This window comes from Odocoileus virginianus, chromosome 8, assembly GCF_023699985.2.
Source record: "Odocoileus virginianus isolate 20LAN1187 ecotype Illinois chromosome 8, Ovbor_1.2, whole genome shotgun sequence".
In the NCBI taxonomy this organism is placed as follows: domain Eukaryota; kingdom Metazoa; phylum Chordata; class Mammalia; order Artiodactyla; family Cervidae; genus Odocoileus; species Odocoileus virginianus.
Window position 1 is genome coordinate 75,599,699 of NC_069681.1, and position 17,163 is coordinate 75,616,861.

At 47.2% G+C, this 17,163-nt stretch overlaps 1 long non-coding RNA gene across 2 annotated transcripts; it reads left to right on the forward strand.

The window, feature by feature from the left end:
- The first annotated feature begins 4,685 nt into the window (after positions 1 to 4,685).
- On the forward strand, positions 4,686 to 6,399 carry LOC139036263 (uncharacterized). 2 transcript variants are annotated; one of them, XR_011488964.1, is made up of 2 exons: positions 4,686 to 4,894; positions 5,172 to 6,399. It is a non-coding gene; the product is annotated as an uncharacterized lncRNA (long non-coding RNA). The 2 variants fall into 2 exon arrangements; XR_011488963.1 differs by having other exon boundaries at positions 4,686 to 4,880.
- Positions 6,400 to 17,163: the final 10,764 nt, after the last annotated feature.

The window sequence follows — 17,163 nt, forward strand, 5'->3', positions numbered from 1 at the left end:
CTAGACGGACCTTTATTGACAAAGTAATGTCTCTGCTTTTTAAGATGCTGTCTAGGTTGGCCATAGCTTTTCTTCCAAAGAGCAAGCGTCTTTTAATTTCATGGCTGCACTCACCATCTGCAGTGATTTTGGAGCCCCCAAAAATGAAGTCTGTCACTGTTTCCATTGTTTCCCCATCTATTTGCCATGAAGTGATGGGACTGGATGCCATGATCTTAGTTTTTTGAATGTTGAGATTTAAGCCAACTTTTTCACTCTCCTCTTTTCACTTTCATCAAGAGACTCTTTAGTTCGTCTTCACTTTCTGCCATTAGGGTGGTGTCATTTGCATTTCTCAGGTTATTGATATTTCTCCCGGCAATCTTGATTCCTGCTTGTGCTTCATGCATTTCTCATGATGTACTCTGCATATAAGTTAAAAAGCGGGGTGACAATATACAGCCTTGACATACTCCTTTCCTGATTTGGAACCAGTCTATTGTTCCATGTCCAGTTCTAACTGTTGCTTCTTGACCTGCACACAGATTTCTCAGGAGGCAGGTAAGGTAGTCTGGTATTCCCATCTCTTTAAGAATTTTCCACAGTTTGTTTTGATTCACACAGCTAAAGACTTTGGCATAGTCAATAAAGCAAATAGATGTTTTTCTGGAACTCTCTTGCTGTTTTGATGATCCAGTTTGTAGCAGATACAAACTACTATATATAAAATACATAAACAACAAGGTCCTTCTGTATACCACATAGAACTCTATTCAATATCCTTAATAAACCACAATGGAAAAGAATATGAAAATATATATATATACATATATATATAAACTGAGTCACTTTATTGTAAAGTGAAACTAACCAGAAACTAAGACAGTATTGTAAATTAACTATATTCCAATAAAAGTAAATAATAAATAAATAAAGAAAAGCCCCAACACAATCAATGAGCATTTACTTCAAAAGAATTTAAGAATTTAAAAGAAATTATCTTTCTAATCTTAAGAACTGAAATTTTGGAAAAGCATGGGAAAATTTGAGGTGTTTGGTGAAGAGGAAATAAATCACAAGAGGGATGGAACACTGGACCCAAGAAGAAAGGGTAAAGATTTCAATGGTACTCACTCCACACAGAAGCAGGTAAGGGGTGGGGTGGGGCGGCTAGACCCTCACAGCACTCAGTATCCTCAGAAATTCTAGGCACAATGGTAGTGAATTCCACCTACCTCGGGTCTTCCTGGACCATGTCCCGGGAGCCTCAGTTAATAAGGCAGTTAAGTTACTTCAGGCAGGTCTGACTCTGTGACCCTAGGCACTACAGTCCTCTGTCCATGGGATTCTCCAGGCAAGAGAGGATTGCCATGTCCTCCTCCAGGGGATCCTCCCTGAGTTAATAAGGTCCTGAGATAATACCAACATGAGTTTCACCTGCAAAGTGATCCCGTGCTCCCTGTCAGCTGGAGGCTGGGTGACCAGGAATCATGTCTTCTCTCTCCCCAGTGCTGACAGGGCACATACTCAGTACCCACTAGGAGCCAGGCATGCTTGGAAGCCTGGGCATCCTTGCTCAGCAACACGACAGACTCCATTTTCCAGAGAAGGAAGCACTTCCTAAGAGTCTGGATGATCAAGTGTTAGTCGCTCAGTCACGTTCAACGCTTTGAGACCCCATGGACTGTAGCCTGTCTGTAGCTCCTCTGTCCATGGGATTCTCCAGGCAAGAATACTGGAGTGGGTAGCCATTCCTTTCTCCAGGGGATCTTCCCGATTCAGGGACTCAACTCCAGTCTCCTTCATTGCAGGCGGATTCTTTACCATTGGCGCCACCAGGGGAGCCCCATGGATGATCAAACCCATGGAAAATTCCAGTCGAAGTTACGGACCTAAAGAATGAAGAGGACAATTTTATGTCTTGGCGGGAGGACAAAATCTGAGCCCAGGACCTTTCCAGCTCAAGCAGCCAGTAGAAGGGCCTGGGATTGCCCAGAAGCTCTCTCTGCTCCGCCACCTGCCCCTCCTTTTCTCAGGCTGAGCAGTGTTTCCAGGCAGCAGAGAGAAGCGGTGGCCGTCTAGTCCTGAGATCGGTCTGTCCTGTCTGACTTGGGTCCTGGCTCTGGGCCTGGGGTCCAGAACATTTCACCAGCCTGCTTTCTGGTGAGGTGGACAGTTTGGGTCTTGTCTAGCCCCTGAAAGAAGCCAGGGTCTCTGAGGGACCCCAGCAGGGAAGGAGCAGAGCAACAGGCACACCCTGACTCGTGACTCTTCTCTCCTCCAGCCAACAGCTAAGCTCAGCTGGGAGCGAGAGGGCAGGAGAGCCAGGGGACATAGGCCACAAAGGACAGCCTCTGGGATGCTGAGCAGAGTGGAGATGGGCGGAGAATGAAGGACGACTTGGGGGACCACTGGAGGCCAGTGCACATGGTAAGGCGTGCAGCCGGGATCGGGAATGACCACCGGCGGAGGAGAAGGCAGAGCAATTGATGTGGAACATTTAGCCCCAGCTGGACTTCAGTCCCAGCACCCTCCGGGCAGTCCTGGAGAGCACTTTCAACGCATAAACCATCTATCGTCCTGCCCTTGCCACTGTCCACCAGGACCCAGGAAGACAGGGCTGCAGTCTTGAGTCCCATTAGCGGAGAAGGGCCAGTGGGTGAGCATGTGGGGGAAATCACTTCTGCACAACACGTCCAGCCCGGCAGCACAGGACCTGGAGGGAGAAGGGGACAAAATCAGAACTCCGTGTCACAAACACCTCGTCTTCTCTAAGGATGCTCCCTCTTCTACAGGCATTATGCTGTGACACTCAGTGGGTTCAGTCCTCTGCATTCAGACGAGCCAGCATCTTCAACAGACACGAGAGCCGATGCTCAGCTACAGGGGAAGGAGAGAGGGTGGCGCGGTGAGGGGCGGGGTGTGGGGAGGAGCCACATGGGAACGAGGGGAGGAAGGAAAGCTGGGAGATTTTGTACAATCCCAGTGAGAATAGCCACCGAAGATGCCTGTGTACGTGTGTATGTGTTAGCCACTCAGTCCTATCTGATTCTTTGCGACCCCCTGGAATGTAGCCGGCCAGGCTCCTCTGTTCACCGGATTCTCTAGGCAAGAATACTGGCGTGAGTAGCCACTCCCTTCTCCAGGGGATCTTCCTGACCCAAGAATCAAACCGGGGTCTCCCACTTTGCAGGCAGATACTTTATCTGAGCCACCAGGGAAGCCCAAATATGCCTAACATTTTAAAAATAATTTAAAAAGATTTTTTAAAAATGTCATTATTGGGCAATGCAGCATGTGGGATCTTGGTGCCCTGACCAGGGATCAGAGTTGCACCCCTTGTATTGGAAGGGTGGAGTCTTAACCACTGAGCAACCAGGGAAGTCCTCCTAAACTTCTGATAGAGATAAAACAGCTACTGATAATGATAACCAGTTCAGTTTTGCTCGATTATGATCCCTAGATCACAACGTCTCATTACCACGGCCCTCCCCTCCCCCCTCCGCCTTAAAAAAAAAAATCTGACTTTTTGGTTTCTTTTTGTTTGAAGAAAGTCAACTTCAAGAATGACTGACTGCATTCTCATTCAAAACCAGTCTGAAGTCTGGGCAGGGCCTGCAGACATTTTGTCTCCTCTCTGCCTCTGTCCCGGGCTCCATCTAGCGTCCACCATCCAGTACTACACTCTTCATCCCACTTTGGAAGATGTCTTTTTTTTTTTTCCCATGATGAGCTGGTTTCATAGAAAGTCCTGAGACTTGATAGGGGGAAAATTTGGCTTCTGTGACAGAAATTTTTTAAAAGTGGTTGAGCAATAAAGACTTCCCATTTATTGGATTTCACACATGATTTTGCCTGAGCCAAACCAGAGACTCATGACTCTTAAAAACAATGAATAGGCAGAGTACAGAGGGGTTGGGCAGTTTTCCCAGGACTGTCTTGTTTTTAGGACAGATGTCTGTGTGGACATAGGAAAAGATGACTGATTTGCACATGGAATACACACACTTTTCAGGGTCAGGTCTCATACAGCTAAGACTTACTGGAGTTCTTGTTTGGGGCTGAACTGTGCCCCCAACCCAAATTCAAATAAATCCTAACCCCAAGTTCCCCGGGACAGAACCACACTGGAGATGAGGCATTTAAGTTAAAAGGACGACTGGTGTCCTTATAAGGAGAGGAAATTTAAACACAGACTGTGTAGACACAGGGGGTAACCAGGTGAGGACACAGCAAGAAGATGGCCACCCACCAGCCAAGGGGAGAGACCTCAAGAGATGCCAACTCCACTGGCACCTGGATCTTGGACTTCCAGCCTCCAGATCTATGAGACAATAAATTTTTCTTGTTTAAGCCCTTCAGGCTGCAGGGTTTTGTTATGGTAGCCCTAGCAAAACTAATGCAGCCCCTAAACTTTTTTTTGTTTAATGTTTATTTATATTTAATTGGCTGCACCAAGTCTGAGTTGCAGCACTCAGGGTCTTTAGTTGTGGAATGCGGGATCTAGTGCCCTGACCAGGGATGGAACCCCAGGACCCCCTGCATTGGTAGTGCGGAGTCTTAGCCAAGGGACCACCAGGGAAGTCCCTCCCCCTAAATCCCCCCCGCCCCCACAAGCTGGGCAAATGTTGGGACACCAGAGGAAATACTGGTCACATTAAGTTACGAGTCACCAGTGCAAGTTTTGTGTCCCTATGTCTCATACACAATGAGTTCCGAACTCTGCAACGTTGGGCAATAGCTTTGGAAATCGCCTCTGCCCACTCCTCCCTCGCGTCCGTAGGGGCGCTAATAAGAGTTAAACCTATCCTGGGACTGAGTTCATGGGCGGAGGTTTAGGAGAATCAAGACCCTCCCCCGGGGGGTAGTTGGATGACAGATCTGCCTTGGACCACAACCAGGTGTGTAAGCTTGGGTAAGTCACCGCACCTCTCCCAGCCCTGGTTTTGTCCTCGGTAAAATGAGGGCGGCCGGGTTGCTAGGAAAATTAAAGGTGCTCATTTCACAGGGCCTCTGGCTCCTATCTGCTCAGGACACCCACCAGCCACATCTAAGCCGGGGGGTGAACACCAGGATCTTAAGGTGGGGAAGAGGGTGCGGAACCCGGACCGCCCTCCTCTCCAAAGAAGAGAGGGAGAAGCTGATTGTGCGCGTGAAGACCTTTAAACACCCTTGTTTTCCGCCCCTTGTAGTGCCCAGGGGGAAGCCCGGATAAAAGCCAACTTCAATTGCTTCCAGTGACCTTGGATTTCATGACCTCTCCAATCAGGATACAGGGACCTTTGGCGAGAAATTCAGACTCGGATTTTCAAAGCACAGAAGACCGATGGCTGCAGCACCTGCACCAGGAAAGGGCAAATCCGGCGCGAGGAGCCAGACCCCCGGGGAACCGCAGCGCCGACTCAGCAGTCTCCGAGCGGGATCGATCTCCATCCGGCAGGGCCGTTTCCTTCGCCCGGCCCCGTGGCTCCGGGGCTGCGGCCGCGCGCGGCCAATTAGGGACTCGGGGACCCGACGGCGCAGCGCTCCAGCCGACGCCGCGCCCTCCCCGCCCGGCCGACCGCTCGCCCACTTCGCTGGGGGCGAGGACAGCCCGCGTCCCCTCGCCATGCGGGCGGTGCTCACAGTGAGCCCCTGCGCGCGCGGCAGCCCCCTGAAGGCGCCGAGGCCCCGCGGCCCCCGCGTGGTCCCAGCGATGGGGGTGGGGCGCGGCGCCCCCTGGCGGACATCGGCTCCCTCGAGCCGCTTCAGATGTTCAAGTTCGCTCATCTGGGGTGGTTTTCCAGCTAAAACATACGCACACACGCAGGCACACACACGCAGTCACACACACACACACACACACACACGCAGGCACACGCACGCACACACGCACTCACAAATAAAAGCCAGATGAGAGATTTCAGTTGGGTGCATCCGAGATCTCAGTGGCAAGATTCACACAGGCTGAGTCAAAGAACAGAAAAGCAATAAAAACGAAAAATGGGTTCGGCCAGAAAACTGCCGAGAAGGCTCTGGAACTGAACGCTATGTACCCAACAGCCACAGAACACTCGGTGTTCCGTCTGGACTTATCTGCCCCGGGAAATAGAGGCGTGTGGCATTTCTCTCCTGGAACCACTGTGTATTTGGCAAGGAAGGAATGCTTTGCAAATGCCACTTGCTTTTTTTTTTTTCCTGAATGTATAATACTGACTCAGGAAGGCTGCTGTCAGAAAAGGGAATGTCTCCTGTAGGCTCAATGAAGAAGAGAGTTAAAGCACCATAAACGTAAGGAGTTTCATTTGTTGGTTTGATGGAAGTAGAAATGATAAGTAAACTGTGTTCGTATGAACGTCTGAAAAAGCTTGTAACGCTCTGTGACAACTCTAATCCAGCCTTGTGTTTTATTCCCTTAATAAAACATTTAAATGTGGAAAATGTCTAGGAGTTTCAGCCATCTGCGGCAGGCAGTCAGCCCCGTGATGGGGGGCCCTTCTTCTGTCACTCATTCTGTGCATGGATGGCAGTGTAGTCAGTCATGCAATGGGATCTCATATAACCCCCAGCAGAGGTAACAGGCTGACACTTCTGCACAGAGCTGCAGGCGATGGAGAGAGAAAAAAAGAGGAGGAGACAAGGCAAGAGAGAGAGAGAGAGAGAACTGCTCTTGTTGGCTTTGCAAACTAAATTAAAAGACATGTCCTTTTTGGACCAAATCAAAAAGATGGCACTGTGTTCCTCAGGGCCTGGGGTTCTCAATCCTGGGGAAACCAGTGGGGCAGAGGAGCTAAGAGGGGTGAAGGGTCTCCTGGACGGCCCAAGACCCAGCCTGACTCAGAGGACATCTTGGTCCATGCTTAACCACATGGAGGCCATCTTCGGTCATTCTTGAGAAAAGTCAAAATGATGGTCCAGGCTTCGTACCCACCACTCGGCCTGTGCAAGTCAGGGCTGCACTTCCTGCCTGGAGCAGCAGGAAGAGAAGTTGGTTACTCCGTGTGGATATTTAAACACCCCTGTTTGTTGAATTCTGCTCAATGTTATGTGACAGCCTGGATGGGAGGGGAGTTTGGGGGAGAATGCATACACATATATACATACATACATACTCAGCCGTACACAGCTGAGTCCCTTTGCTGTCCACCTGAAACTGTCACAACATTGTTAATCCACCATACTCCAATATAATATAAAAAGCGAAACAATAAATAAACAATAAACACCCCTGTTCTCCCCGACTCAGCCCTGCCATTAATTACCATTCAGGAGAAATGGAAACGCCTGGGGCACTGGAGGTTGAAATGGATCTAGGGAGTAGAGACTTGCAGAAGTGGGGGAAGGGAGGGATCTTAAATTTACATAATTTGGAAAAATGTTATAGGTTCTGCTTTAGCTTTTGTGTTAAGTGATCAACTCAAGTCATTATATGTTTACAAATACTTTTTCATTGCAGAGGAGAGGAAAAGTTGGAAAACAAAGCAGTAAGGAATGAAGGCAACTTGATGTCTGTTTATTGGTGAAATAATAACTTTTCTTATCTAATCAAGACTAGTTAAGACCAAAGAGAGCCAGCACCACTCCATTATTATGGTAGCAAACATGTGACACCTGTAGTGGCCAAACATGCTTGTGATGAAAGTCCTAACATCTTTGCTTATCTGCAGATGTAATGGAACTCTGCGTAGTTTTTTTTTTTCCTCTCTATCTTTTTTTTTTTTCCTCTCTTTTTTTTTTTTTCCTGCATACTTTACATTGTTGATTCTCAAAAAGTGTCACCTTGGAACATATTCAAGATGCAGATTTTCAGGTCTCTTCCTAGACCTCCTGAATAAGAAACTCTGAAGGTAGACTCAGCAGTCTGGTTTAACATGCCCTCCAGCCTGCAATGCAGGAGACCCAGGTTTGATCCCTGGGTAGGGAAGATCCCCTGGAGAAGGGAATGGTTACCCACTCTAGTATTCTTGCCTGGAGAATGCCATGGACAGAGGAGCCTGGCAGGCTCCAGTGCTTGGGGTTGCAAAGACTCAGACAAGACTGAGAGACTAACGCACACCAGGCGATTCTGACACTCTAAAGTTGAAGAATCTCTGCTCTGCATCATATCTTCCTTGTGGTGTCAAGTGTGTAACTTTGATCTGAAAGTCAGAGTAAATTCATGAGTGATGGGCTTAAAGTCCAGTTTGGAATATGGAAAATAAAAGGTTGATAAATATGAAATCATCATTCGCAACTCTTACTAAGTATAAGACACTGCATAAATCAGCAGACAGCCTATGAGAAGAGACAGATAAGATGGAAGGGGAGGGGAACAGGCTTCATGGAAGCTGGAGGGAGGTATATGGTGATGAGCCACGGGCACTGTGCCAGCCGTGCTCATTGAACATCTCCATCACCGATAATAAGCCAGTGCTTACCAACTTTGACATTTGCAGATCTAACTAAGGGATTCGTGGAAATCCCAAATTGATAGATCTGGGAAGACAGCAACAGAACTGGGATGATGGTTTAAAGCTAATAGTTTGTCATTTATTGGGGATAAAGTATTGCAGTCAGGGGCTTCCCAGGTGGCTTAGCAGTAAAGAATCCACCTACCAATGCAGGAGACACAGGTTCGATCCCTGGGCTGTGAAGAACCCTTGGAGGAGGGCATGGCACCCCGCTCCCATATTCTTGCCTGCAAAATTCCATGGACAGAGGATCCTGGTGGGCTACAGTCCATAGAATAGGGTCACAAAGAGTCGGACATGACTAAAGCAATTTAGCCACACACAAAGAAAATATACTCAGTGTAAGAGTCAATAGTATGATATGACCACCAGAAGACGTTATGAGACGTTAAGCTCTCTTAAAGAAAGCCTTGTCTTTTTTTTTTTTTTTTTTTTATTGATGCTTTTGTTTTTTTTTTTTATTTGTTGGAGGCTAATTATTTACAACATTGCAGTGGTTTCTGTCATACATTGAAATGAATTAGCCATGTATTTGCATGTATTCCCCATCCCGGTCCCCCCTCCCACCTCCCTCTCCATCCCATCCCTCTGGGTCTTCCCAGTGTACCAGGCCTGAGCACTTGTCTCATGCATCCAACCTGGGCTGGTGATCAGTTTCACCCTAGATATACATGTTTCGATGCTGTTCTCTTGAAACATCCCGCCCTCGCCTTCTCCCACAGAGTCCACAAGTCTGTTCTATACATCTGAGTCTCTTTTTTCTTTTTTTGCATATAAGGTTATCGTTACCATCTTTCTAGATTCCATATATATGTGTTAGTATACTGTAATGGTCTTTATCTTTCTGGCTTACTTCGCTCTGTATAATGGGTTCCAGTTTCACCCATCTCATTAGAACTGATTCAAATGAATTCTTTTTGATGGCTGAGTAATATTCCATGGTGTATATGTACCACAGCTTCCTCATCCATTCGTCTGCTGATGGGCATCTAGGTTGCTTCCATGACCTGGCTATTATAAACAGTGCTGCGATGAACATTGGGGTGCACGTGTCTCTTTCAGATCTGGTTTCCTCAGTGTGTATGCCTAGAAGTGGTATTGCTGGGTCATATGGCAGATCTATTTCCAGCTTTTTAAGGAATCTCCACACTGTTTTCCATAGTGGCTGTACTAATTTGCATTCCCACCAACAGTGTAAGAGGGTTCCCTTTTCTCCACACCCTCTCCAGCATTTATTGCTTGTAGACTTTTGGATAGCAGCCATCCTGACTGGTGTATAATGGTACCTCATTGTGGTTTTGATTTGCATTTCTCTGATAATGAGTGATGTTGAGCATCTTTTCATGTGTTTTTTTGCCATCTGTATGTCTTCCTTGGAGAAATGTCTGTTTAGTTCTTTGGCCCATTTTTTGATTGGGTCATTTATTTTTCTGGAGTTGAGCTGGAGGAGTTGCTTGTATATATTTGAGATTAATCCTTTGTCTGTTGCTTCATTTGCTATTATTTTCTCCCAATCTGAGGGCTGTCTTTTCACCTTGCTTATAGTATCCTTTGTTGTGCAAAAGCTTTTAAGTTTCATTAGGTCCCATTTGTTTATTTTTGCTTTTGTTTCTAAAATTCTGGGGTGTGGGTCATAGAGGATCCTGCTGTGATTTATGTCAGAGAGTGTTTTGCCTATGTTCTCCTCTAGGAGTTTTATAGTTTCTGGTCTTACATTTAGATCTTTAATCCATTTTGAGTTTATTTTTGTGTATGGTGTTAGAAAGTGTTCTAGTTTCATTCTTTTACAGGTGGTTGACCAGTTTTCCCAGCACCACTTGTTAAAGAGGTTGTCTTTTTTCCATTGTATATCCTTGCCTCCTTTGTCGAAGATAAGGTGACCATAGGTTCGTGGATTTATCTCTGGGCTTTCTATTCTGTTCCATTGATCTATATTTCTGTCTTTGTGCCAGTACCATACTGTCTTGATGACTGTGGCTTTGTAGTATAGTCCGAAGTCAGGCAGGTTGATTCCTCCAGTTCCATTCTTCTTTCTCAGGGTTACTTTGGCTATTCGAGGTTTTTTGTATTTCCATACAAACTGTGAAATTATTTGTTCTAGTTCTGTGAAAAATACCTTTGGTAGTTTGATAGGGATTGCATTGAATCTATAGATTGCTTTGGGTAGAATAGCCATTTTGACAATATTGATTCTTCCAATCCATGAACACGGTATATTTCTCCATCTGTTTGTGTCCTCTTTGATTTCTTTCATCAGTGTTTTATAGTTTTCTATGTATAGGTCTTTTGTTTCTTTAGGTAGATATACTCCCAAGTATTTTATTCTTTTTGTTGCAATGGTGAATGGTATCGATTCCTTAATTTCTCTTTCTGTTTTCTCATTGTTAGTGTATAGGAATGCAAGAGATTTCTGTGTGTTAATTTTATATCCTGCAACTTTACTGTATTCATTAATTAGCTCTAGTAATTTTCTGGTGGAGTCTTTAGGGTTTTCTATGTAGAGGATCATGTCATCTGCAAACAGCGAGAGTTTCACTTCTTCTTTTCCTATCTGGATTCCTTTTACTTCTTCTTCTGCCCTGATTGCTGTGGCCAGCACTTCCAAAACTATGTTGAATAGTAGTGGTGAGAGTGGGCACCCTTGTCTTGTTCCTGATTTCAGGGGAAATGTAAAGAAAGCCTTGTCTTTTAAGGGGAGTATGTAGACTGGAAAAATTCCCTCCAAAGCTACCCTCATCCTTATCTCTGGAGCCTGTGGATGCTACCTTATAAGGGCTTTGCCTTGCACGTGTGATGAAGTTAGGGGTCTTGAGATGGGGAGATGGTCCAAAATTATCCAGGTGAGCCCTAAATGCAATCAGATGCATTCCTCTTAAGAGGGAAGCAAAGGGAGATGTTACTAAATACAAAAGAGACAGTGCTGTGAAGGCAGATGGAGGGATTTAAAAGTGCTGGCCTTGAAGAGTGGAGCAAAGCTGCCACAAAACCAAGGAAAGCTGGCTGCCACCAGGAGCCAGAAGAGACAACAGTCTCAGGGTGGGTAGGGGGTGGGGGACAGTCCTGCTGACACCTTGATTTTGGCCCAGGAATACTGATTTTGGAATTCTGGCTTCCAGAAGTGTGAGACAATAAATTCCTGTTGTTTCAAGCCATCATGTTTGTGGTCACCTGTTACAGAGGCCACAGGAAATTAACCCAGGGAGAGAGAAGAGAGTTCCTTTCCATCTTTCCCTTGGCAGGACTGTGTTTGGTCTGGACACCACACTTGGGAGATTCATTTACTGAAAGAAGCTTTAAGAGTTGTTCCGAACCGTCCCAACAGGAAAAATGAAGACCAACAGTTGTAAGCTACCAGGTGACAAATTTTAGCTTAAAATAAGGAAGCACCCTCTGGTCAAAGAGGGAATGTGAAAAGTGTTAGTTGATCAGTCGTGTCTGACTCTAACCCCAAGGACTGTAGCCCGCCAGGCTCCTCTGTCCGTGGGATTCTCCAGGCAAGAACACCAGAATGCATAGCCATTTCCTTCTCCAGGGGACCTTCCCGACCCAAGGATTGAACCTGGGTCTTCTGCGTTGCAGACTCTTTACCATCTGAACCACCAGGGAAACCCAAAGAGGAAATCAGCAACTTCAAATGGTAGTGACGCCACCATGACGAAAAGTATTCAAGCAGAGATTGAGCAGCATTTATTAGGAATGTGAATGCTGTAAAGGCGGTTCTCGCCCCAGAGGCAGGATGGGTTGGAGACTGGATAAAAAAAATCCCTTTGAACCCAGGGATTCTAAGCCAGAGTGATTTTACAGCGCTTCTCTGCTCTCACTGGAGCCCAGGCAGACAGGAAGAGGGTACAAACAGTTGTAAAAGTCTGAGCATGCAATGATTAAACCCAGGCACGGATGTGGCTTTGGAGATGGAAAGGAAGGAATGCATTTTTAAAAAGGTTTTGGAGGCTGAAGTAATCAGCCTTTGGCAGCAGCTCGAATCTGGAGAGAGGGGAGTATTTACTAGGTGCCTACTAAGAGCATTGACCCGGTAGCCATGGGCAAAATAAATAAAGGATGGACGCCTATCTCCGAGAGAGAGGGGAGCCCACGGAGATAATTAGGGCCCACGGGAGATAATTAGGGACCCGGGTGCAGTAATGACGCCGCTGTGATGTGAGTGAGACAGGAGCACAGAAGGGCATGGAGAAGGCTAGATCCATCAGAGTTTGGGGTTTGATGTTTGAGGAAGTGGGGACATGGGAGGAGGGAACTGAGGCTGGGCTTGGAGCTGCAGTGCCGGCAGCGACAAAGGCTGTAACGGTGTGAGATACCCACGACGACGTCCAGTTGTTGTCACGCTCAATTTGAATGTGGTTGCGGTGCCTCCAAGGAGAGGATCTTGGTGACCCCAAAGTGGGAAAGCAGTTCTTAAACGAAACCTCAGAAGGGCAGAGCATGCGGCAAGTGCTTGATGGATCTGAATACATCACAGCGAAAGGATCTTAGGGGAAGGACAAGGTTATCAGACAGACTGGGAGAAGATACCAGCAATATCAAAACCGACAAGGGACCAGGTCAAAATATGCACGAACCCTGCGACTCACCTGTGGGTGTCAAGGTCCCCTCTCTTCAATGAACAAAGGATCAGAAGGAGGCAGACGCACACAAGAGGCAACTGTTCTGGATAACAGGCATGTGAAGAGATGCTCAAGCTCATGAGTAATTAGAGAAATGCGAATGAAAATAACAACGGGGTATCATTTACAGCCATTTGATTGGCCAGAATTGGGAAGCTGGATATTGGCAGGTAGTGGCCCAGGTGTGGGAACACTGGGATTCCTCGGTCCTGTGGGAGGTCTGAAGAACAGTGCGGTCTTTCTAGAGAGCAGCACTTAAGCGAAGGTCAATGTCGGGATCTGTAACCCAACACCACCCACACACACACATCCTGGGGAAATCCGCCTCCGTGTCCTAAGGGCCAGGGAGATGCTCACTGAAGTTCTATTTGTGGCCATGGGAGGTCCATCTATGGGGGGCGAGTGGGAACAGTGGAAGAGGGGCTCTCTGAAATACCCTGCCAGAGCCAGAAGGAATGGAGTCAGCGAACAGAGCTTTATAAACATATTGTATGTCAGGGAAGTGAGAAACCAAGCGAGGGCTGCCGGACATCGGTGTGGATTTTGTAGCACGTGCATGTGAGACAGCACAGGTGTGACGACCACGTTGGGATGGATGCCCAGCTGTTGTTGTTCAGTTACTAAATCGTGTCCAACTCTCAGTGACCCCATGGACTGCAGCCCGCCAGGCTCCTGTGTCCTCCACTGTTATCCCAGAGTTTGCTTAAACTCGTGTCCATTGAGTCAGTGATACCATCCAACCACCGCATCCTATGCCGCCCCCTTCTCCTCCTACCCTCAATCTTTCCCAGCGTCAAGGTCTTTTCCAATGAGTGGGCTTTTCGCATCAGGTGCCTAGAGGGGAAAGAAAAGGCAGTAGGGAATGGAAGCCAAAAATAAATGCACACTCACATGCCTGGATACATGAAGGAAGGAGGTGGGGCTGTGTAGGAACCAGGGATAAAGTAGAGTATCACAGGAGGACAGTCCTCAGCCCTGCCCTCAGCTTCTGAGAGCACAATGACAGAGGCTCTGAGGCATTCTATCAATTATTAGTGCAATTCCAGACCCGAATTGTACCCAGATGGCCTGTGAGATTGAGTAAAGAAAGTGGTACCATGAGGGACCCATGACGGGCTATAAAGTTGAAATCACGACAATTTTTTTTTTTTTAATGTATAGAACTACTGTGGCTCAGATGGTAAAGAATCTGCCGGCAATGTGGGGGACTTGGGTTCAATCCCTGGGTTGGGAAGATCCCCTGGAGGAGGGCATGGCAACCCACTCCAGTATTCTTGGCTGGAGAATCCCCATGGACAGAGGAGCCTGGCAAACTACAGTCCATGGGGTCTCAAAGAGTCGGACACAACTGAGCGACTAAGCACACCAAACTAGTAGATCAAAGAATGCCACTAGATATGACACTGCATTTTCTACAAAACAATGGAAGCTCTCTGTCAAAGTAGCAAAGAAAGGTGGCCAGGATGAGAAGTACCGAGTATGTTGTTTGTAGTTAGGCAACTAAATCCTGTCGAGCTTGGTTCAGTTTAATTGAACAATCAATATTATTCCATCTAGAGCTATGATTCTTAAGAATTTTCAGGTTTGTACTCTTTGAGACTCTTACAAAGTGTTGGCTCCTCTTCCCAGAAAAATATACACAGGCATATACAAAAGTGGGCTTCCCAGATGGCGCCAGTGGTAAAGAACTCACCTGCCAATGCAGGAGACATAAGAGACCTGGGTTCAATCACTGGGTCTGGAAGATCCCCTGGAGGAGGGCAATACAACCCACTCCAGCATTCTTACTTGGAGAATCCCATGGACAGAGGAGTCTGGCAGGCTACAGTCCATGGGGTTGCAAAGAGTCAGACATGACTGAGCAACTAAACAGTGACAAGGTATTTGTCATCAAAGGAAGCTGTTGGGTGTGACAGGGAGACCACTGGCAGATTCGTAGCCTCAGAGCCACGAAGGCTGACCTTGACCTACATCTGCTTCCTGAGCATCTTCACCTCGTTTACAAAGACTCCTGCCAACCAGCCTCTGCTCTCAGTTGACACAACTGAAGTGACTTAGCATGCACGCACACAAAAGTATGTGTTCAATATTGGGGGTGGGGGCAGTGTGCACCCTTGGAGCCACAGGTCTCAGGATCTTCAGAAGCAGTGTGATGCTGTTTTTTTCACTGTATCCTATCAGGTGGCCCAAAACTGTGATTTGTTCCATTACTGACAGTGTTCACTTTGGTCACCCGACTAGGGGAATGCCAGCCAGTCTCCCCCTCTGTAAAAGCACTCATCTCTGCTTTGTTATTAATAACTATTTCATGGGGAGGTATGTCTAAACTATTTGAATACTGTGTCCCTTATCAATTTAGCCTGTCATTTATGTACATATATTCTTTCATCTATTTTTTTTCTATTTATTCTTTCATTTATTTATATCTTATATACTTGTGGTCTCCTGTTTTATTCATCAGGTTATCTCTTACTATAATTTTATATTTTGATGCTCATATTGTCCCCAGTTTGGCCATCAAAAACCCCATCAAGACGTTTTCTGCTATTTAGAAACCCAGATCTGGGTGTTTAGTGTGCTCATTGCAATTTGAGTGTCACTGCTCCTGGGGAAGGGATGTAAAATACAGACATAGATGGATATGGAGATGACAATACAGCCAGAGACACACACAGACACAGCTATATTCATCTCTATATCTTTCTGTTGAAAAAGTTTGAACACCTCCAATTCCAATCTAAGTAGGAATTCTCATTTTCTCTCCTTCCATATTTGTACCTTCTTTCTCTGACAGTGGCGAACTTGCTCCCTATCATCCTTGAGACATTCATTTCTCTGACCAATCTCCCTGCAAGTGGCCCATCCCCTGTCCCCTCCCCTCCCTAGGGCTCCGACCTCCTACTTTGCACACTGCCCCCCACCCCACCCCACCCCACCCCTTCCAAGGAGTTACCTAATTGTGGCTCAGAGGGTTAAGCGTCTCTCTGCAATGCAGGAGACCTGGGTTCGATTCCTGGGTTGGGAAGATCCCCTAGAGAAGGAAATGGCACCCCACGCCAATATTCTTGCCTGGAAAATCCCAAGGACAGCGGAGCCTGGTAGGCTACCGTCCATGGGGTCGCGAAGAGTCGGACACAACTGAGCGACTTCACTTTCACTTTCAAGCTAACAAAGGGACTTCCCTGGTGGCTCAGATGGTAAAGCGTCTGCCTACAATGCGGGAGACCCGGGTTCGATCCCTGAGTCGGGAAGATCCCCTGGAGAAGGAAATGGCAACCCACTCCAGTACTCTTGCCTGGAGAATCCCATGGATGGAGGAGCCTGGTAGGCTACCGTCCACGGGGTCTCAAAGAGTCGGACACGACTGAACAACTTCACTGGTGCTGAGTCCACTGTATAGCACGGGGATCTGCTAAATGCTCTGTGGTGACCTAAATGGGGCGGAAATCCGAGGAAAGGGGACATTTGTATACATAGAGCTGATTCACTTTGCTATACAGCGTAAACTAACACATTCGGTAAAGTCAGGTCTGACCTGGTGTCCGCCCGCCAGACTCCTCTGTCCGTGGGACGTTCCAGGCAAGAAGACTGGAGTGGGTTGCCATTCCCTTCTCCAAGGGGTCTTCTCGACCCAGGGATTGAACCCTGGTCCCCTGCACTGCAGGCAGATTCTTTATCGTCTGAACTACCAGGGAAGCCCGAAAGCAACTGTATGCCAACACAAATTTTAAAATTAAAAAATATTAATAAATGAATCATTCCCAGTGACTTCACCCAGTCCCAGCGCCACCTAGGGTCCTGCTGTGCGGGGAAGGGGGGAGCCCCAGAACCCTGAGGCTGCTCTGTAACAGCACTGAGCTCCAGGCCTCATTCCCCCGACCCTGTGTGGGTAAGTGACCTGCCCAGGGTCACAGTCCATCAGCCAGAATGGCAGGACCCCTGTCACTCAGCTTTCTGAGCCAGAAACTCGCCTGCTTCTCTAATCACTGACATGACGGCAGCAGCCGTGCCTGGTGGCGAGGAACACACACTCCATAAATATTCATTCTTTACTGCCTGTGCACTTTTCTGCAGTGCAGTGACTCAGTCTTGCAGAGAAACACTTCGCTGCCTTCTGTAAATTCATGCTGGTA